Source organism: Myotis davidii, unplaced genomic scaffold (assembly GCF_000327345.1).
Source record: "Myotis davidii unplaced genomic scaffold, ASM32734v1 scaffold568, whole genome shotgun sequence".
Taxonomy (NCBI): domain Eukaryota; kingdom Metazoa; phylum Chordata; class Mammalia; order Chiroptera; family Vespertilionidae; genus Myotis; species Myotis davidii.
Window position 1 is genome coordinate 406,407 of NW_006299372.1, and position 9,169 is coordinate 415,575.

Sequence of the window (9,169 nt, forward strand, 5' to 3'; positions counted from 1 at the left end):
TATAAAAGACTTAAAATATGTAATCTATTGAATTTTGTTTGTTTTTGTTCTTTCAGTAGTTAAGTCACTGACAATAACAATCATATACTATTTATAAATGAAAAACAACTAGACTCTGAGAAATACAGAATTTTTAAATGTTATCTTAAAAAGAGATACTTTCCTCCAAAATTTACTGTTACAATGCATTTGAACTTTTATTAAGATAGTGAATAATATGTAATGCATATGTGCTGTCATTTTTTCCCCCAGAGGAAATTGTTAAATTGCTTTAACCAAGACTGGAAATTTAAAATATTGAGCATGAATAACTTTTAGCATGCATTTCTTTACCTTACTTATATTTGATGGCAAAGGCAATTGACAGCTCCATGTAAAACCAGTCATATAACTAAAAGTGGGCATAAGCTAGACTTTCAAAGGGAAATTATGCATTATTTATAATTAAATGCTATATCGTAATACATGTTTAATGTTGCCTGGAGAATCTCCTATGAGAAGAATGTATATTCTGCTGCTATTCAATGGAATTGTCAATATGTATCTGTTAGGTTCATTCTGATATAGTAGTAGTGTTCAAACTCGATATTCTTTTGTTGATTTACTGCTGGATGATCTAACCCTGTTGAAAGTCCCCTGCTATTATTGTATTGTTTTCTATGACTGCCTTCAACTCTTGTTAGTATTTGCTTAATATATTGAGGTGGTCTGATGTTGGGTGCATATATATTTACAGTTATTATATTCTCTCCATTGATTGACCATTTTTATAATATAACTAGAGGCCCAGTGGATGAATTTGTGCACAGGTGGGGGCTCATGGGAACAGGGCTGACAGGGGGAGGGGCTGCAGGAGGTTAGCTGGCTGGCCCCACCCCCTGTTGTGATCAGGGGTGGGGCCAGCCAAGGGGAAGGGCTGGCTGAGGGGAGGGCTGGCCGCCCCACCCCCTGATCAGGCTGGTTCGCTGGGCCACAGTGTGCGTCATAGTGACCGGTTGTTACAGTCATTACAGCATTCTTTTTGCTGGATTTTTATATATAAAGCTGAACTTGTTTCTTTTTACTATTTTTATTAAAGCCTATTATGTCTAATATAAGTATAGTTGTCACTACTCTCTTTTGGTTTCCATTTGCATGGAGTACCTTTCTACATCTCTTTACATTGAGCCTGTGTGTGTCTTTGAAGCTGAAGTGAATCTCTTTTAGGCAGCACATAGTTGGGTCTTCTTTTCGTTTTTGATTTTTTTAATTTTTAAAAAGTCCATTCAGCCACTTTATACATTTTGACTGTAGAACCCATGACCACAAGCAGCTTTGGGGGCCTTGGCTATCTATCAACATGTACCTCTGAGGCTGTAAGATCTTTCTGTGAGTCTGCACATGGCAATGGAGGCCGGTGACAGGTGGCAGGCCAGCAGTATACAAATACATAAGTGAAGGGGTTGGTCCAGCCCCATGCACAGCCGTGGGGGCTGGCTGTGGGAGACAGCCTGGTAGTTTTCACTTGTGCAGCATGAAGCCCTGAACTGGCTGCTAGTGCAGGTCCAGGGTTCGAGTGAGGATTAGAAAAAGAGCACAAAGGGACTCAGGTGGCTGGCATGAATACAAACGCCTGTGGGGTGAAAACCTGTGAAGTCCTCAGGGGTTCTTTAGCAGTAGCACTGGCTCTTGGTTTCTTTAGCTGTGAAAGCTGCAGGTATCATCTTCTGCTGAGCAGGTCACTAGGGAACCCTGGTTGCTCCTGTTGCGTGGCTGGTATGGATAGCCTCTGCTTTTCTTTCTCATCCCTAGTCATCTCTATATGTCCCAGCTTTGCCGGTCTCTGGGAGGAGTAATAGCAAAGCAGAGTTTTCATGGAGTGCCCCTAAAGGCTGGGGAGCTGGTTCCTCACCCCACCTCACTTTCCCGGTGAGGCTAACTCTTTTTACCTGGACAGTTCCCTCACAGCTCTGAGCAATGATTTGGGGGATGGGTTGATGCAGCCACAATGAAGCTGTATTTTTTCCCTTTTGGGGCAGTTATTCTCAAGTTTTCTGTTCTACTGCTGAAGTTCCTTAAGTGGACTCCAGAGCTCTCCCGACTGGTTTTTGTTACTGTATTGTTGTCTAATTGTTGAACTTTGTTGTGGGATGAAGGCTGGGGTCTCCTACTCCACCATGGTGGTGATACAACTCCACAGGCATGTATTGAAAATGTTGTATCTTTTGGAAGAGAAACACCAGATTCTTCCTTAACTCTCAGAAAATTAAATAAATAAAGAGTGGATTTCTTTATTTTATGTAATTGTGAAATAAAATTTTCTAAAAAAATTTTCACGATTCAGGAATCACCAGTAAATTCCATGTGAAAATAATGTAATGTTTTTTTTCAGTAATTGTTCATAAAGTTGTCAAGTGATGTGGTAGCTTTAAAGCATGTCTGGCTGTTCCCTCAGAGAAACAAGAAAAGTTTGTTATATTTTCATAAGGCTTTAAAAATGCTATTCAACTTACTTGGTCTTCATGAAGGAAACAAATATTTCTCTGCTTTTGCCTATGTAGAACATTTCAGAACTATGACAATATATAAATTTCAAATGACTGGGATTTAAAAAGTCAGCAAAATAGGAAGTAAGCTAATTAGTGATACAAGAATTAGATGGCTTAGTATTAGTATGACATACAACCTTTTTAGGTTATAAAGAATAAAAGCCTGACAGAAATGAGATTTAAAAAATTCACTAGAATTTTAACAGCTCATAGAAACTTTACTACTCTGAAATTATTAATAAACCAAACATATTTCTTATATTTTCCAAGATCATCAAAGTTTTATTGAGCTATAGTATGCACTAAAGGTTGATAGAGACAGCATTGTTATATTTGATGGTTTTCTCAATTTTTATTGCCATTCCTAAACATGTATTCAGATAAAATTATGTTCATTGTCTATATAGACAGAGATTGCAAAATAGTACAGAAGCACACCAATTTGAATAACCTTCATTGAGGTTCTGTAAAAAGTAAAGCAGGAAATGGAATAGAATGCATTTTTATTCACTTTCTTAAATCTCTCACAAGTTAAGCTAAAACAGTAGGAAAATAACTGGAATGTGGCACGTAAGTAGATATAATTAAACTCAATTCTGAAAGAATCTCTATTTTGGTATCAGTTGAAAACAGTAGAAATAGTGATGAATCTCACTAACATTAGCACAATCCTCTAGTTCAGCGGTTCTCAACCTGTGGTTTGCCAACCTGTGGGTTGCGACCCTTTTGAGGGTCGAACGACCCTTTTTCACAGGGGTCGCCTAAGACCATCGGAAAACACATTTATAATTACATATTGTTTTTGTGATTAATCACTATGCTTTAATTATGTTCAATTTGTAACAATGAAAATACATCCTGCATATCAGATATTTACATGACGTTTCATAACAGTAGCAAAATTACAGTTATGAAGTAGCAACGAAAATAATTTTATGGTTGGGGGTCACCACAACATGAGGAACTGTATTAAAGGGTTGCGGCATTACAAAGGTTGAGAACCACTGCTCTAGTTAGAAGGCATTCAATAGACATTATCATAAAGGGCTGTAATCACAAAATAAACTTATTGTGAATTATAAGAAAAGGAAATGAGGAAAATAAGAATGTTACTTTTCATTACAATGGCATGTAAACTGAAGTTTTTATTAAGACGAGAATTTTTCTTTGTATTGACTGCATATTATTTCTCTATATATAAAGGCTGAGTTCCATATTTCATGATTTGATGGGATTTTTCTTAGAAAAACATAATGAAACTTTGTTGAATTACTTTATATATTATTCCTGTATTTCTGTGTCAAGTTTAAGCCAAAGGTGAATTTTTAAACACTTTAAGAACAGAGCCAGAGAAGGCCCAGCCGAAACCGGTTTGGCTCAGTGGATAGAGCGTCAGCCTGCGGACTGAGGGGTCCCGGGTTCGATTCCGGTCAGGGGCATGTACCTTGGTTGCGGGCACATCCCCAGTGGGGATTGTGCAGGAGGCAGCTGGTTGATGTTTCTCTCTCATCGATGTTTCTAACTCTCTATCTCTCTCCTTTCCTCTCTGTAAAAATCAATAAAATATATTTTAAAAAAAAAAACAGAGCCAGAGAATAAGTAAATAAAGGTGCATGAGACATAAATCTGATGGGGGCCTTTAAATTTGTTTCTTTTAGTTTTTGTTTAATAGACAAAATTTGTTTTGTAAGATGCTTAAAATAACTGCATGGAACATTGTCAATGTAGTAACATTTCAGCTATCACAGTAACAACAGAATATTCAACACCAGTAGGAAATTTTCTTCCACAGAAAATTTTTCATTCCTATTTCAAGTGCAGAGAAAGAAGGATTTGTGGTATATATCTTCCAAGCTATAGTTAATTATTCCATATATAAACATTCTCAGTTAGAGAATGGAGCAGAGTGAAGGGTGTCCTTTATCTCACCATAAATGCTTATCACAGTACAATGGTGGCATCTATTGGCATATAGTATATATGACATGAAGTTGTCTGGAATTTTCCCCAGTCTTCTTTTCCTAGAGCATACCATGCATTAGTGTATGTGAGATTCCCTATTCCAGATGTGGAGAGGTGTGTCAGAGAAGTCTTTCAGAGCAGATTAAGTTTTCATCAGCGAGAAGAAAAAATAAGCTAAACTAGAAGTTGGAAAGCATCTGAAAATAAGGGCAGGAAAGTGAACAATGGAGTGATTTCCTAGATAGAGAATGAAACGACATATAAACTGTGCTTTTTGTTTTGCTAAGCAATAGGAATTAGTGTTTTAAGAGGAAACATTCAACAAATCCCTAAATCCTAACACTTTCATATGAAACTAGAAGAGACACTATGACTTATAACTGAGGGCTTCCTCTCAGACAGAGGGAAGGCAGCCCTCTGAACATGTTAAATTAAAGAACAAGTGTCTATATAGGAAGCAGGAAACAAGAGCTAAAACCTTCAAAAAGAAGAAAAGGAAGGTACAAATGGAAGAAAAAAAATGTAAAGGCTTTGGTATGAAGTCACAGAAATCCCTTATACTGATCAGAACCTGAGAATAGTCCTACATAAAGCCAGTCCCCAGGTCCTGAATACTGAACCAAAGCGAACACACAAAGTTTTTGAACAGCAGGCATCAAACATGAGACAGAATTTCAGATGTGTGCCATCCTTTTTTTTTTTTTCTTTTCTGATGGCTCTTCAATTGTATAATTTTCCATTAGAATGAGCAAAGCCTTCTGGCCACTTTCCAATAGATAGGAATCACCTAGATAAGTGATCTGTGGTACAGATAATGCCAACTTTTCCCTTTTAGTTTTTCTACATCTACAGCTTCTCAGACTCAAACAAATGCTGATTTATGCTGTCAAGAGCCTGCTTATAGTCATAGGAACTATAGGCACTATGCTGCCTAGCAGATGTCTAGAACATGCATCTGGCATCACTGAAACTTTATGCCTTTTGAAAAACAACTTCCCCATTTCCTTACCTTCCCAGCCCTTGGCAACCACTATCGTATTCTCTGCTTCTATGAGTGTAACCACATTAGATACCTTATTTAAGTAGAATCCGTGCAATATTTGTCCTTCTCTGACTAGCTTATTTTATGTAGCATAATGTCCTCTGTATCGATCCATATTGCTGCCAATGACAAGATTTCTCCTTCTTTTTAAGAATGAATACTATTCCCCTGCATGCATATACCACATTGTCTTTATCCATTCACTTTTAGATGGATATTTAGGTGGTTTCCTATCTTGGCTATTATGAATAGTACTGCAATGAACATGGGAATGCAGATATCTCTTCCAGATCCATATTTTAATGAATTATTTTGGAAACATACCCAGAAGTGGGGTTGTTTGATCATTTGATAGTTCTATGTTTAATTTTTTTGAGGACTCTGCATACTGCTTTCTATAGCAGCTACAATTTACATTCCATCAACAGGAACCATGGTGCACTGTTGGTTGAAGTTTGATTTGCAAAAAGGTGCTATGCTAAACCTTGCTTTCTCCCTTTCTCTCAACACAGCTTGTCAGCAAATCCTCTCATTTCTATCTGGCCACTTTCACCAACTCCATCACTTCATCTCCAGACCAAAGCGCCAACATCTTATGCCATAATTTTCTCCCAATTGTATCCAGTCAGCTTTCCCTTCTCCCAGCTTTTCCCCCCTCTATTTTCAAACAGTAGGCTGTCCTACCTGGATTGAGGGATACTGTGATTGACAGAATAATATCCCCCAATGATGTCCATATTCTAATCTTAGGAACCTGTAAATACGTTAACTTATAAGAACAAAAATAGATATAGAGGCAGAGCAACATCGAACAGACTGTCAAACTACAGCGGGAAGGCCGGGGAGGGTTGGGGAGGTGGGTAAGAGATCAACCGAAGAACTTGTATGCATGCATATAAGCATAACCAATGGACACAAGACACTGGTGGGTATGGGAGGCTAGGGGAAGATCAAGGGGAGGAAAAAAAAGGAGACATATCATACTCTTTGTAATACTTTAAGCAAGAAAACAATTAAAAAAATAAGGCAAAGGGGACTTGGTGGCTGTGTTTAAGAATCTCAAGATGGAGAAATTCTCCTGGATTTTCTGGGAAAGCAAGATGTAATCATAAAGTCCTAAAGGTAGGAGGCTGAAGGTGAGGAGAAGAGAAGAAGGAAGGGAAGGGAAGGGAGGGAAGGGAAGGGAAGGGATTTTACAAAGGTAGATATGATGATAGTGAAATTAATAAATTCTAATATATGGGATTTATGTGTTGTAATTGGACTTTTCAGAGGTCTAGTTTGTGTACTAGAGATCTAATTAGTATATTAGCAGAATAGCAGAATAAATCTTATTTAAAGAAAATATATAACATAAAAATATATAAATATCTAAAACATATTTGTGTATTAATTATACTGTATATATGTTATATATATTTATAAAGTGTGGGTTCTGCTGAAGTCTATAAGAATAAGTCAGATTCAGAATTATAAGCATGAACAATATTTTCGTAGAGTTTTAAATACAGAAGAAAGAAGACCAATGTTTTTGAGTAAACAATAATCAGGAATCCAGATATACTATATATGTCATTTCATGCAATATTTATAATGATATTGTTACCGATTGGAGTTACCAGCTGAGACCTTGGTTCTTCTCGTTCAGGCAGAAAAAAATTTTAAGGTAAATGAAAATGAAAATAAAGCAAAGTGGGTTTTTTAAAGATACACTTCAAATGAGGAGCAGGCCAGCCTAGAGAGAGGAGAGACAATGGCCAGGCTGCTTTAGCTCAGTGGGAAGTCAGAGAAAAGGGGCCTTGGAGATGAGCTGCCACTGCCCATTGCTCCCCTGGTTGCAAGTTTCATGGGGTCTCTTAGAGGTTGGGAGATATGTCCTGGGCGGGGAATGGCACTGGCGTGCTTCTTGGAGGGAGAGCACATGTTGGCTCCTGTGTCCTGAGCATATTTTTCTGTCTCTTGCATGTGGAAATCTTAGGGGAGTTCTCAAGGGATTTCTTTAATAGGATATTCATCAGCTTTCCAGTTGCGCTTTTTCAGGGTGATGGTCTCCACTGTTTGGTCAGTGCCAGGGCAGGGGTTCATTAGTCAAAGCAGCTGGCCCGGAGGCAGCCAAGGTGCCACTTGTCTGCTTTTGCTGTTTTTCTGAGCCTGGAGCTGAAATACAACTGAGGCCTAGATGTTATCTTTAAGGAGGAAAAGGTCAGGGGGCAATCTAAACCACCTGACCTGCCATATGAAAGATCAGGGATCCAAACTGCATGACCATTTATATGCTAGGAGAGGATAGGTTACTACCTAGTTGTAAACCTGCCTGCTGGTGGTCTGCTGCATAAATTATGGCAAATACTTCGTTTTCATATATGAGAGTCAAATGAAAGGTAGAAGTGACTTGATTTGAAGATTGCTTATCACAGTTTTATTTTTTCTGCTTATTTTTAAGTATCATACTCTTATTAAGATAAAACATACAATAAATAAACCTTTAGATAACCATTTTGGAATATTGTTTTCCACCCATTTAAGACTTCTGAGAATATTTGACATCATTTTTTAAATGAACTAAGTATAGAAAAGTTTATATTGGTTAGTTAGGAGCAAGTAGGTAAATGTATTCTATACCACATGCAGCTCATTTTGACTCATTTTTGTGACTTTCAAAAAGATTTGTTGAACAGTATGATGAAAAGAGAAGAGCATAACATCAGTGACACAACTTTTGTATTGGGGAACTCGAAACTCAGTGTACTCAGTGTATAGCTCAGTGTTGTCCCAAATGTTCGTGAGGATGCCTCCAACTACTCTTTTAGTTAAGGGTTTATTTGCCCTTGGGCTACATTTTACATTTCTATTTTGATCTGGAAAATTTCTGACTTCACCTATTTCAAACCAAAGCTAGGGAAAAGTTGTCAGGTTTTGCTGACTTTTACTCTGTCTTTGGGATTCAGTCCAACCACAGTTTCAAAAAAAATGCAAGAATTGCAAATCTATCCAAACTGAAATAACAACATACTAGTTCACAAGTAACAAATAACTCTGAGATAGAAAAATAATGAATTTTGCCCATCTTTGGACAGAGTTAAAATTGACAAGTAAACATAAGAAAAGAAGAATGCCTTTAGGCTACCTATGACAGCAAGATTTGAAATCATATAATAAATGGCCATTCTAATGGTTACATTTTTACTGTAGTGGATAAATGTCAACAAATGGAGTGTAGGCATAATTGTTCACCCCTCTATGTATTATTTAGCTATAATAAATCGTGTGCTCTTAAACTTTTCGGATTAAAATGTTTTCTCATTGATTGAAATTACAATATAAAACCTATCAGTTAATATTCTTGAGAATATAAAAATTATGACTGTTAGAATTCTAGGCAATATTTCAGATTGTATAATCAGAGATTAACAGTTTACCCAGATTGTGAACTACAACAGGTACAATTATGATTAGAATAGGTATGCATTGTATTACTCTGTACTTAGAATAAATGTACAAAGTGTAAAGTGTGACATTAAACTTGGTTTGAGGACATCATTATTCAATCATCTATATTTTATTCAAAATAATCTATGAATGCATTTTCTGAAGAATAGGAAATGGAATTTTAGAGCCTGTACAATTCAATACACAC